This window comes from Cygnus olor, chromosome 4, assembly GCF_009769625.2.
Source record: "Cygnus olor isolate bCygOlo1 chromosome 4, bCygOlo1.pri.v2, whole genome shotgun sequence".
NCBI lineage: Eukaryota > Metazoa > Chordata > Aves > Anseriformes > Anatidae > Cygnus > Cygnus olor.
In genome coordinates, this window is record NC_049172.1 from 40,076,271 (window position 1) to 40,090,455 (window position 14,185).

At 35.9% G+C, this 14,185-nt stretch overlaps 1 long non-coding RNA gene across 2 annotated transcripts in view; it reads left to right on the plus strand.

The window, feature by feature from the left end:
* LOC121069885 overlaps window positions 1-14,185 on the plus strand; it is a 139,436-nt gene that overhangs the window by 117,605 nt on the left and 7,646 nt on the right. For both annotated transcript variants that reach the window (XR_005819715.1, XR_005819717.1), the window contains exon 7: window positions 13,258-13,312. This is a non-coding gene — a long non-coding RNA (uncharacterized LOC121069885). The remainder of the gene's footprint in view (window positions 1-13,257; window positions 13,313-14,185) is intronic.

Sequence of the window (14,185 nt, forward strand, 5' to 3'; positions counted from 1 at the left end):
TATTATGTATTTAATCTTAGCACCAATAGAAACCTCTTTTATTGCTGAATCATTTCCAGTAATTTAAGAATTGACTTTAAGTAGCACCACCTGTTAACAAAGGAGCATATTTAATTCACTTAATGCCATTGCAGTCAATGGAAAAGCTCCCAGTGGGTTCTTGTACAAGTTTTGTGTTTATTTTTTGTCCTGCACTTAAGTCTCTGAAAACTCTGAAATCAGTATACTGAACCTAAGCAGGTAAGCAAGTACATTTCATTCTCTTCTGTATAATTAGTTTACAGATGTGCAGATTTGAAAACCTGAAAACACCTTGGGTATATAGCACAGGCCATAAAATTTCACAAAGTTATTGGTGCATGAAAGTTGTGCTTAAGTGGTAGCTTATAAATAGTGATATAAAGTCACCAAATAATGTAAAATTCCCTGGTGACATGATCCTCACTGACTTGATATTCATTGACCTATTTCAAGGCTGTTCATTTCACTTTACAGCCATAAAGTGTTGCACTATTTATAAAAAAGTTAAAAATGTGTCAATATCCTTAATCCTGTAATACACAATAAATTCAAGAAACCTTTTATATGAAAAGATTTAACTCATAAATCTATGCTTTGTATTATCCTAATGAGTTATTTTGACAAGTGGATTGTTCTTAAGTGGGCTGACTTATTTCTTTTCACACTGAAAGTAAAAGTTATGAAAGGGTATTTTGAATGTGTCTGAAGGTCTCTGTGTTATTTTCCAATAGTGAATAAGAACCATGAATGTTTGTTTGTGGCATCAAACATTTGACATCCATTTAAGGTGCAAGCTAGTGTATGTTGGTTTTGGTACATAGTTCAAATCTTTGAAAACCTAGACAAGGTTGATGGTAATTTTTCTCAATAGTAGTATACAGAAACTTTGAGTATTTTTATAACCAGAGCCAGAAACAGCACACTAAACTATGAAACTATCCCAAAGGTGTTTTGTTTTTTTTTTTTTAAAGGCTGAAGTTTAGTGAGCTCAAGCTGCTGTCACTGTTTTCCTCTTTCTGTTGAGGGAAACACAGCTTTTTATTTGTAGGAAAAAACATCCCTATTTTACACTTCATGACAATGCTAAAAGGGACCATACCATTCCCAGCATTAGATAGCATCAGTAATCTCACCACACGTTTTAATGAGAACAACTTCCAATTTTCAATTGCACCAGAAGATGGCAATAGTAATTTCTAGTAATCAATAGTAATAATAATTTCACTGAAGTCAGTGAGAGTTCATGAAGAAGAGAGCTTGCAAGATGGTTTCTTATTTCTTGTGATATCTTGCATTTATACTTTTCATCTTCAATCAAAAATTGAAATACATAGTTAAAAGTATGGGTTAAATACATATATCCAAGATAACTTGGCTTTGTTCTGTTTTTAAAAGGATGGTGAAATAGATTATTTAGAAAATTGACTATTTAAATCAATATTAGCTTAATGTATACTCTAGTCCATCACTGGTATGTCAGCTCTTTGCTTTTATTTTACTCTTCCTTATTTTGAGGAAAGTCATGTAGCTGAAGTCTACCTCAAGGTAAATGTGAAAATCCACCTGCATATTACAGTTATTAGAACATTTAAAGCCACAGCAAATTTCAACCATTTTATCAGTTCATCAGGGAGCTTGTGGAAGAGTGTCTTGACATTTCAAAATTTTTTCATAAATTCTACTGCATTCGCTGTGATTTCCTACCTGGCCCTTGTTTGTGCTTAGTGGACTGTACGGTGTCCTGCAATGACTTACAGTCATGAATCACATAGAGTGTCTTTGCTGCCCTAAAGTATCATTACTGGGATTACGGTTGGCTCGCTAAGCAATGGCGTCACTAAAATCTGTACGTTTTTGCCGGTAACTTCTTAATCTGGCATGCTGAGCAATCCGAAAGTGCAGAGCACATCTTTTAACACTATATGAATATTAACTTAATCAAAACCATAACTCAGGCTGTCTTTCAGCATTAAGAAATGTTTGGCAGCAATGTTAGGTTAAACTATTTCATTCTCAGTGTTTGTTTGTGGCCAAAGCAATACTGTGAAGCAGCTAAGAGGCAGGGCACACAGACTTGAATTTGGCACTGTGTGTAGCTTCTGGTCAGTTGGAAGTGTGGCCAGGACATCTCTACAACTTGCCTAGGTCTCAGGCTGTGCTTGCTGGCCTCTGCTTGCAGCACTCTGGGTGCATGAACGCTATTGTTCAGGTAGTCTGGGTAGGGCATGGAGTCATTTGGTAACAGAAATCAGACTGCGGAAGACGCAGAAAGGCAAGGCAATGCAGAAGTCAGCCACAACTTTTAAATTTTAATTTAAATTACTTACAGATGTTTTGGGGAGGATTTTGTATAAATTATTTAGCTTGCACTATAGAATACATGTTATGGAGAAATACCACTTTGATCTGGGTTATGTATGAATAGCTGGTTTCTTTGCATCAACACTTCCCTGAGCATGTCTGTAAATTAAGCATTCGAATATGTAAGCTCACAGCAGACCATAAAATAAAGATGTTTTAGACTGCACTGTATCTTTCCACAGTCTTTATTCACATAATCAAAGTAAAAGTACAAGTGCTGACCCAAATATTTGATTTAAGAGTTGGAAAGGGAGAGGGAGAGTAGAGGTGTCCATGTCAGTGGGGGGTTCATAATCTGAATAAACTTTCAAATGAAAACAATATGGAAAAACTCTGTACCTTAAGGGCAGAACAGCTTTACTGTATAAACCTTTTTATTTGGTCTGTTATGGTTTTCTCTGCAGAACAAAAATATCACTGTCTGCTGGCTAAATGGAAAACAGTTGGATCATAAAAATATCAAATGAATCTATTTGGCAACCACTAATAATCTACACATATTTATGTAACTGTTAGTTTTCTTCTGGAATATACTGTCTGGAAATATAGCCTGGGGCTTCCTCAGATCTCCTGGAAAGAATTAGCATTCAGATCACCTCTGTAAAAATACATTACTTAGAACAGGTTAATTTTTGCTACATTCTTTGATTATTTTTTTTTTTTAATATAAATTATTATTCATTCCTTCATAATGAATTGGTATTAGAATAGTTCTTCTTAGTTATAGCTAACACAGATGTTTACATTACCAGGAAGCCCTAACATCTGCTTTCCAGTGACCATCATACTTTAGTGAATTAGTAAATATGGAACACATTGTGAGTTTGTTTTGAATGCTTAAAAATGGGAGATTTAATACTTGCCTCAGAGCTTTTGGGCCCCAAAGAAAAAGGAAGTTGCTAATGAATTTCCGATTGTTTAGAGTGCTTAAAGAAATCAGCGCAATCCAGCCTACAGATTCTGAATTTCCCAGTTGCTTAAAATGAAACACAATTGTTTGTTAAAGCCAGCTAAATTACTTATGAAAATGATTTCTGTTAATGGAGTCACAGGAAGCCTGTTCTACAAGGTGATAGATACGTATCTTTCTTGCATAGTTCATGTGTCCTCAGAAGAAACCAAATCTTTGCTACAATCTCTCTCTAATCTTTTTGCTTAGTACTATTGTTCCCTGATAGATATAAAACTGTTGTGTGAGTTACAGATATGATCTTGCCTTTTGTCTAGACAAAATAATAAGCCCAACGCAGCAGAATCATGTTAGATACCCACTGACTTTATTAAGGTCACTGGCAATATTGCATTAAATTTCAGTGGAACTATTTTTTTTCTCTATAGACTTTTAAAATTTGATTTAAAAGGTCTAAATGATTAATATATCTACTAAAAATAATTTGCCATATTTTTTGCTTTCTACTATCAGATTTCCTAGCCACTTAGAGGCCTTTCTGTAGAAATTGTTTCAGTGGTTGCAAGTAATCATGTTCATCATTTTTATCTGATCCTGTTTGTACAGCCCTTACCTTCTCCACAAGAATTTGCTCTTTCATTGTAGACATTTGCTCAAAGATGTAAATTTTATAATTAGAGAATATGTGCTAGAAAGCTCTAGACTAATGGTCATCTATGTTAATTTTGGGGAATTGGAGAGATCTAATCCTTAAACAAAAAGTAAGAAAAGGTGAATGTCATTGAGAAACCGCAAAGAGTAATGCCTTTATGTAGATTAAACTGATGATATAATTTGAAAATCTCAGTGCTTTTGTGAGAATCTGCATTAATGCTTAGGGAACTTCATATGGGTTGTTTATGAAAGCCTCATGCATATGTGATCTCAAATTCTGTAGTAATACTTTTGTTTAAGTGCCAAGTAGTTTTTACAAATAGCATCTGGGTACCTGGGTCTTCCTACAGTTAATAAATATTGTCCATTCCTTCCACTCACTGGAATGATTTTTACCTTAGCTTCTTATTTCTGATCTCCAGGACTGCCTATTTTCTTGTGAAGCTTTAGGAAAAAAAAAAATCTGCTCATTGGTGTTGCTCAAGATGACAGTGGTATAGAAGTTGCACCTGGTTCCATATACCTCCATAACATTATAACAGCTCATAAAATTTATGAAAGCTTTGACACTTTTGCCATTCTGAGGCCAAAACTTTACTAGGACTAGAGATTTTCATTTGTAGTTTGAGTGCAGTTGGTGAGGTCTTCTGGGAGGATTATTGAGCTAAAGATCAAAAATACATCCTGTCACTTAAAATGGGGCCATATGATGCTTCTGAAAGGCAATCAGACTTGCTCTATCTGGTGTCCTCTGAAAGGCAGAGGATCCCTTCAGAGCTGTGTCTCTTTACAGAGGAAATGCATTCTCCCTGGCTCTTGCATGCTTTGTTCTGGCTTTTGTGATCTTCACTCTCAGTGTTCCCTGAAAAAATATCACTGTTTCTGTGATTTATACATCAGAATGCATTCTCTAATGTAGCTGCAGCTTGATCCCTTAACTGCTTTGAAAACTTGAACCAAGGTTTTCAGCTGTTATAAGAACGTGACTGGATGTCAGTGGACAGTTTTCAGCATAAGCTACATGTTCCTCTTCAATCCCTGGCCCTGGAAGAAGGAGGGCAGTCACATAAGCACCATCAGGGGCTTTAAGTTATTTTGGCTTTCAGATTTGCCTATGCATTACATAAATGGAGTACAGAAGTAAAAATGCATGAATCATTGTAGCCATTCCATCATCCAAAAGAAACATTTTTCTAAAAAAGTGTGGATGATGGAAGATATCTTTGGAAAATGTTGTCATTCTAAGTATAACTTTGCATCATCTTGGTAAGTGGTGGCTTATGTTGTTGTTGGATGAAAAGGGGGATATCTTTTTGAAAAATTTCTTCTATCTGGTAGCCTTTTGGTCCTTTCTCAGTTCTGTATTAGATTTTTTTTTTTTTTTTCTTCATTCACAAGATAAGAGATGTTCTGGATTCAAGAGAGTTGCCTCATTAGGAAATGCGTGGTTATTGGAATACTGCTTTAGGCTAAACCAGTCTGTCACATGCCATTTTCTCTGCCATGGCTTCCACAAAGAGGGTGGATGAAGCGACCTGTTGAACAGAAGCCTTCAGAAAGGAGGAAGAGATACCCACCAGGGTTCTCCCAGTGGTTTTGGAGAACGTGATGTGAGATGCATGTCCTCTGCTCCTGCCACATAACTGTGCACCTCAGTAGCTCTCTAGAGACTGCCCTGCAGGATGCACAGGCATGACCAGTCCTGTTGTGGCCCTCACACTGTCAGCAACTGGCTTCCACCTACAAGGATGAGGAAGAAGATGAAGAATACAGGCAATGGGCCACAGAGCTGACATACCAGCCATGATACAGCAGCAGTACAGAGATGCAGCAGACACATCAGGCTAGGGATAAGGGAGGTAGGTTTCTCTTGTCCGTGGACACAAGGTGTTTCTTCTGAGTATGCATAAGTTGCTGGAGTTCTTTTGCTTTGGTTTATGCTCTGAGACATTCAGGGTGCTTTTTTAAAAATTGATGTTCCCACTTTTTAGTTATTTTGCCCAGGAAGAGAACACTGGAGCATAATGGTACAGTGGCATATAACTTTCTATTTTGTAGACTCTGATTTTATGTTTTGCTTTTGATGGAATTTGCAGTCCAAGATGTTCTCTTTAACCAACTGAAACAATATATTTATGTGTAAACACAAAAATACATTTGATTATAGCTCATGCAATTGTGGTTAGATTTCATTAGTAGAACTTCCAGAAAAAGAGTTTAATCTCTGGATTTGAATGTAAACCTGAAATCCAGATATACTGTTTCACATTTATTGTACAACTTCAGTGTGCAAGAAGAAAGTCTGGTACCTTTTTAAGTGCACCTATGCCAGTACAGTTCAGCTTAATTTTCTGCTCATTCTCCCCCCTGCCCTCCCAACTACAGATGAAAACTGGATAAGGGATAAAACGGGGCAATTGCATTTTGTAGAAAATAAACTAGCTGATTCCATATTTATAACCTTTATTAACCTGACAAGGAGGAGTGGAACAGCCAGCAAATCATGTGCAGGATTGAAAACGTCAAAGTTGTGGAGCATAGTACCATAATTACCAAAGTACATCAGGTATTATTAGAATTTTGATAGTTCCCTCTTCTGACAAGTATGGTAATGAGAACAGAAAATATACAAAATTAATTTATTTTCATGACAAAAATAGTAATGAGGTGAGATGATTATATCCAATTCGCAATCTCAGAGTTGTCATTTCCCGTTGGACTGGACCAGTAATCTTAGCAGCTTAATTAAATCAGTAATAATAATTCCTCCTCCCTTCCCCCTCTGCTCAGAAGAGGGAAAATTTAATGGAAAGGCAAGAACATTTCCACAATAAAAGTTGCTTTGAGGTTTGCACTCAAAACAGTGATTAAGCATTTTATTATGTACTTTTATCTATGCTCTTGAACACTGATATTTCAGAACTTGTGAGTTAGTCTTCAGAAGAGACCTTAAGAATAGTTAAACATTTTTCTAAATATGCATTACTTATGTTGCAAGGGAAAACTTGAAAGATTTGTATTTTCTATAAACTCTATACCAAGTTTTTGTTTGTTTTGTTGTTGTTGTTTTTCCTTATACTAATAGTATAATGTGTATATTAATGTTTAAGGAAGTGATCAAATAATAATGTTTGACCTCAACGTTATTTATATTGTGAACTTATTAGTGCAGCATTATTGAAAGGATTTTAAAGCAACTGACATTCTGAATAAAAATCATATTAAACAACAGTACACACAAATCCAGAAATTGCTATTTTAATTAGTCAATTAGCAAATTAGCAGCTCTCATATTTGGTTACACTTCTACCGTAGAAAGTCCAGTGCAAATGAAGTTGGTTTTTTTTTTTTTTTTTCAATCAGTAGCCATTAGGCTAGAAATTAGTAGCAACAAGTAGCCATTAGGGCACAAATTAAGCTGTCTCAGTGATTTAAGCTGTGATTCAGGGGTACCTCCTTCAATAAGAAGGACAAAGGACATAGAAGAAATAAATGGAAAGCTTTCTTATCAAGTCTCAAAGTAGCTACAGCCAATTTGTCTTTGTTTCTCGATACTTCTATTTCTCTGCCTCCTTTTCTCTGCTTTCTCAGGAACAAGGACTTACAGGGGAAGCCTATTTATCTCTATCTGCAATTTTCTGAAACCAGTATGAAGCTATGATACAAGTTAACTCTGTTAGCATCCCCATCTGATTCTAGGTAATCAACTTCATCTTTTTTTTTTTCCTTTTTTTCTTCTTTTCTTTCAGTAAGTTCCTCTGATAAACATCAGTCTCCAAGTATAAAAATAATTTCCAAAATCTCTTAGGTTTTCTATCAGCCATCATAATTACCCTACTTATTAGATTCTTACATCAGATTTTTTTTTTTCTTTGAAATTTAACACCTCTTAGAAGCTGGAGATAGGGTTAATAGAAACAACCTTAAAAGACTAAGGTGCTCAGTCACACTTCTTAAGTAGTAGGTGGCAAAAAGTACATTATCTAATATTATATCATTATCCTCTGTGGATGTTTCTAATGTGAATCCTTACTGACCTGTTCCAGTGCTATTAGAAACATCAGCAAAAAATCTGGAAGAAAATATATGGACTTGTTACTGAGAAAATGTACAAATGACACCACAGCTGATTGAACAGTAAATAATTATGAAGGTAACTCATATAAATAGATTGGTCTAATTTGGTTTCTAGGGTGTTTCTTTTGGAAAAAAAACACTCAGGTTTTAAAAAGGCCAAATGCAAGATTACAGGGTTGAGGACAAAGAATGTAGGCCATAATGTGAGATGATGTCCTGCTAAAACACCACTGGGAAAGACACCTGGCCTCATGGTAAAGATAATAGCAGTGCATGAGTTGCCAGTCATGTTGTAGATATGGGATGATATGGGATGTTTGAGTAGAGAATATTGAATAAGAGTTGATATATTAATTACAAAAATGTTAAAGGTCTTTCCATCCAAAATTGTTAGAATATCAAAAGTTGGATCAAGGCATGCAGCTGCCGAAAGGACCCAGCAAGACATAGGCAAATCAGATCCCTGAGAATTTTGACTTGGCTGCACAGTGGAAGGCATTTACAAGGTCTCTTTAGCTGGTATTCTTCCTTGAGTACTGAGGCATATCAGAGACAAAATCAAAGGGAGAAGGTTACAAGGCAGTGGGTTGTTGCAGCTGTTGTCCAGCCCAGAACACGTGCTGGTAGGGGACCCCAGGGCCAGGGAAGTTGTGCCTACGCTGGTGGGGTGTTTCGTATACTGCTGCCTAGGTAATCATGGCAATATTATTTGTTCCTGATGCAGGCACCTCAGTGCTGTTGGCCTCACAAACCTTGACGCCCACAGAGCTCCCCTCTGAGTGCTAGTGAAGTTTGGCTATTTGTACCCTGGCTCCCCCTTAACCATTGACAAAATCCCTCCACCCCTCCTGTTGTCTATTGCGTGCAGCCATTTCTCATGTCACATCCAGCAGTTTTCCATGTCCTTCCAAGTCATTAAACCCCTAACAGAGAAAAACAATACTGATTTAAGAAACATCGAAGTTATGTAAGTGCCTTGTGATTTTTTTCTCACTTGTGTAAACCTGGTTGTGGGCAATGGTGTCGTTTGATCCCTTTAATTGCTGCTAAAAAGACTGGTCTTGCTCTGGGTAGTAGTTTTACAAACATGTAGTTTTGCACCCAGAGATTTTCATCTGGCATGCTACTTGCTATTTAGAAAAGCTCTACATTAACTTATGAATATTAGGTATAGTTTGAATCCCACTGTGAAATCCAGTGTTTGGTTTGGAGCTTTACCTTTTAATTTTTCACAGCTTCAAATGGTCATATAAATAAATACAACACAAGTTGTGAGAGTACATCAGAACTTCAATGAAAAAAACAACTAGGGCTTTCACATATCTATTAACTTTCTATTTTCCCAGAAGAAATTGTTTCTGTCAATATTTTATTATGATGGGGATGAACAGGAGAAAGAAGTGAAGTCTAATCTAAGCAGATGGTTGTCAGAACTGCACAGAGCAACTGAGAATATAGAAAGAAATAAGAAGAGAGTTTCCCTCATTTTGTTTTTATGTCATGAATAGTGAATAAATCATAGATCATAGACAAATCAAAAATACCTAAAAAATAGATAAAGCATAAAAGGAAAGAGAACTAAAACAAGATTGCTGAAAAGTATTTTGTAGATTAATTTGTGATTACTGTTAGACCTTAAATAGTCAGTGAATGCTGATATGACTGAAAATAATAAAAATGGACATATGCATTATATTTATGCATTGATAATCTCATCTTGGAGATATTACAAGGATGATTCACTTTAACAAGAAAAGAAGAATGTCTTTCAAGCTGTTACTTAGTTACTGACAAATCAAGTGTGTTACTTGGGCACAAGGATGGGCAAAGTAAACTTGTAAGACAGATAGGCTGCTATGAGTTTTACATCTGATTGTGGATGAAAATCTGAATGCTAACCCAAACTTTTCTCTCCATTTAGAGACTTCTCTTTAGCCAGTCTACACTCTTCTACATTTTTGATTTGTACTGGAAAAATCATAGAATGGATCTGTCTTTCTGTATTTAGACGAGTTTCTAGACTCAGACTGGACTGAATTAGACCTGGACTAATTATTTTCTATGTAGTTGGAAAGTACACAAGTTAAATAGAAAATTGAATTAATGGAACAATATGTATCTACCAGCCTTTTTGAACAATGTCTGACTGCCTTGCAATATTTGTGTAAATGTGTATATATTGTATTTCAATGCTCATACATGCAAAAGTAATTCTTTAAAGGAATTTTATATAAAGAGGTTAGGACTACATAAGCGACTCTTGGTGTCACTGCAGAATGTGTTTGTGGTTACAAGGTTACTTAACCTATCGCTGCAGCAGAATTTATCTGACTCACAGAATAGAGGGACTGCAAAATGCATCTCCAGTTAAGCGGGTGCCTTTGAACTGTGTTAGATTGAGGGTCTTCATTGACTCAGATTAATAAATCATTACATGTGGTACAGTTAGTATTGTTGCATTGTATATATATGTATATGTATGTGTATATGTAAAATACACATAATATATGAATACAGTAATTATAAGAATTCTAAAGGATAAAAATTCTTCAAAAACAAAAGATCTGATTTTATTCCCAGTTCATTTGTGTCTGAACTTCTACTTTGAAGGGTAATTTTTTTTTCTCACTCCTTCTGCTCTCCTGGAACAAGGGAATTAAATCCACAGTCTGTTCCCCACTAATTTTCAATTACTAATGCCTCCTATTCAAAAAGTAAAGAGGTTTCAGTTCTTATACATAAGTATTCCTGTTCTAAAGTAAAAGGTTAATTTGAGTACTGAAAATGTGAACATTGCCTTGGCAGCTTAACAGGTATTTTGAGCCCTTGTAAACTAATTTATACTAGCAAGGATAAAAATTACAAGGGTTACTAATCTTCATGCTGAAATCATTAAGATAATTACCACCAACTGTTTTATTATCCAAGTATATCAAGGGAAATGTAGATGCGTCCTGGAGCAATGAGTGAAAACTGAGTAGGTATGTACCAATCTATGCTTTAAATGGCATGTTGAAAAATGGATACTGAACCTGGTGCGTGTCTTCTACTGGTACATAACTTTCCCATTGGTAAACTTAAAAAGTGTGTGTATTAAGTGGAGGACTGTCTCTGCAAGGAGATCTATGATTTCCTAATATAGCCATGTCAGGTCTCCTTAGTTTGGTATTTTCCACTCATTACAGTACTCCCACTGATTTGGTTCGCATCTCTTTCCTGTGTCAGATAAAGCTATTACCTGTGTTTATTTTTTTTTCCTAAGTCAAAAAGATAACACTTTCAGGATCTTTTTGTAACTTTTTTTTTTCTTTTTTAATTGAGTCTTGTAAATAAAATGAACAAATCTTAGAGGAATCTCTTTGTAATCAGTGCTGCAAGTTGTTTTTGCTTTCTCTCCCTCTGTGTTCCACACTAGAAATATTTCCCGCTTTCCCAACAGGAAAATGTAAGGGCCTCCATGAAGTCTTTTTAGGCTTGTAAAATTCAGAAAAGACACAAAAGTTATTCTGAAAGAGCAAATACTCAGTGCTATCATTCACACCAAATCTGTGCCATCACCTTTCCCAGAACAGCTCAAGCAAATAGGCTTACAACCAAATATAAATAGTTTCTAGACTGTTTTCTTTTACAATAAATAGCAAAGCAAAGCAAAAAAAATTCCCCACACATTCTCTTCTAATTTTTAAAATATCAGAAAAGCCTTAAAGGATTAAAATTAAGGGTTTGCTTTGGAAAAGGGATAAAAGAAGTCAACAACCAATCAACTTCTTCAGTCTTTTTTCCATACTGAAAGTAAGAGGAAAAGTCTGTAAGGTAACGTTTTTCAATTTTTATATATCCTTCTTATGGGAAGGCCCACTATCATAATAAAAGCACCCTCACCCAATGAAGCTGTAAAAGCCAGGTTAACAGTGAACAAAATATTCTGTACACGTTGTCATATCCTTAACAGGTGCAAATTGACTTTGCTTCATTGACTTCAATGGCCCTAGATGTGCAAAATATGTATGTCATCTGTGAATCCAATCCACTGTATTAATTACAATATGAGCTAACTACCCAGGGACTATATTTATACTTCAGATGATCCTACGTAAATACACAAGAAAAACATTTCCTAGAAACTCCCCATTTAGCCTTTTAAACAGGTTCAATTACTCAGTATTTCATTAAAATTACCTATTCTATGAATTAAGGAGAGGGGAAAACAAAAAAACCCAAACCCTTAGGGACTGTGTTTATGATGTACTTTGAGGTTCTGCCTCATTGTAAAGATGTCTTTGCTTTAACAAACAGAATTCAAGTTTTCACTTACACTGAGGCTCCCACAAATATATATAAACATATGAAGCTTTAATGAAGAGTCAAAGGTAATGACTCCCTGGACTTTTAGAAAGGAACAGGAAAAACCGGAGTGAGTGTTTTTGGATGTGGCACCTTTCTTGTTTTTATTTCAGTGTTGTGGTTGTAAAGGATGTGTACAAGTCTAGTGCATTAGACCGATGTAGGGAAAGAACATGTGTAGTTACAGAGAAGTCTGACAGATGGGAAGGGCCCAAGGGATCTGAGGTCAGAGGATAACTGATTGCTCATACATTATCTAGTAAAATAAATAAATAATTGACATTTTAGTCTGTACAAATTCAGTGAAGAGCACATAGGTTGCCAGTTTGGAGTAATATATAGATTCCTGAATGCAGTTGTTAAGATTTTAGAGATAGTATTGAGAGATTTTTCTATTAACAAATAAAATATTGGATCCTGCCTAATTTTAACTGTTGCATACAAGTCAGAAATTACAACAAAATAAAAAGAGTATAGATTTTTATGCAGTATTACATTAACTTTCTCGAAAGAATGATGATACTTTTGAATTAAATGACAATTTGGATATTTCCCAGTTCTTACAGAATGTCTGTGAAAAATAAGAAAAGGAAAAAAAAAAAAAAAGAGCACAACGAATGGGAAACATTCTGGTCAAATGGATAAGGAAAGAAAACATGCAAGCCAGATGACCATTTCAGACCCTAAAAACAATTAATTAAAAATCATCTCTGCAACATTCTGGACAATATGGAAAAAACAATGCCATAAGTCATACTCTACATTGCAACAGCTGGCCTGTGGCTTAAGGTTTCTAAGAGCAATTGACTGTCATAGGTGAAGAACAATATCTTGACAGAAAGTAATTGAATCAAATTGAAAATTCAGCTCTTTCTGTGCTTTCTTTTCAGTTTTGTATGGATTTTCTCCTGCTGTGTGCCTCTGTGAATGCGGATGGCAAGACATGTATGTGCAGGCACTTTATGTAATGTATGTAAGTAGAGAAAGGGAGGGGTGGATTTCCACACCAGCTCTTGGACAGTTTTTTGTCACTATTGTCAAAGGATGTTAAGGATGGTACAGGGAGTAGTTCCCATTTGGTAGTATAGAAAGGGTCTGGCAGACTTTGCTGTTTATGAAAATAGCTGTTGCACACTTTCTAGCTGCATTCCCAGCCTTTTCTTCAAGTGCTGCTTGTTAGATCTCTAGTAATGCTAGCAACCTTCACTAAATGGGGCTTTGGGGATGCAGTTTCTTGCAACATAAAGCTGAAATATGTTTGCATAGATGTTTTCACCTAGCATCTGGCATCCAAGAGATCTGTGTTTAGGGAAATGCATTTGCCGGTTTCCAGTATACCTAGGAGTGGTTCAGCCAAGATTTCCATAGCCTTATGGGATTTTTAGGCACTCAACTGGGCAGAGCGTTATGTAGCAAAGAGCGGTTCATGAAAAAATACAGTGTTTGGCTCCCAAACCCTAGCTGTCCTTATTGTATTGGTATTGAAGATAAAAATAAGTCAGAACTACATTTCTCAGTCAGAATCCTTATCAGGCATGCAAATATAGAAAAGACATTACCTTCACAACAACCTCATGGTTTACCATATATTGACACAGAGACATTGATAATTGTGTATACACTACTGAATGTCCTCACAACACAGCAGAGTAACTAATGCCATTTGCTTCCTGCAGACGTCAGTGTCAGAAATCTGTGTCTGTTGTTGGCTCAACTCTCACAGAAACCACAGTACTTGCAATGCTGAAACCATGCAACTGCAGTGCACAGCCTGTGACCAATTCAAAGATGAAATATCATCTCTGCTTCCCTCCAGTG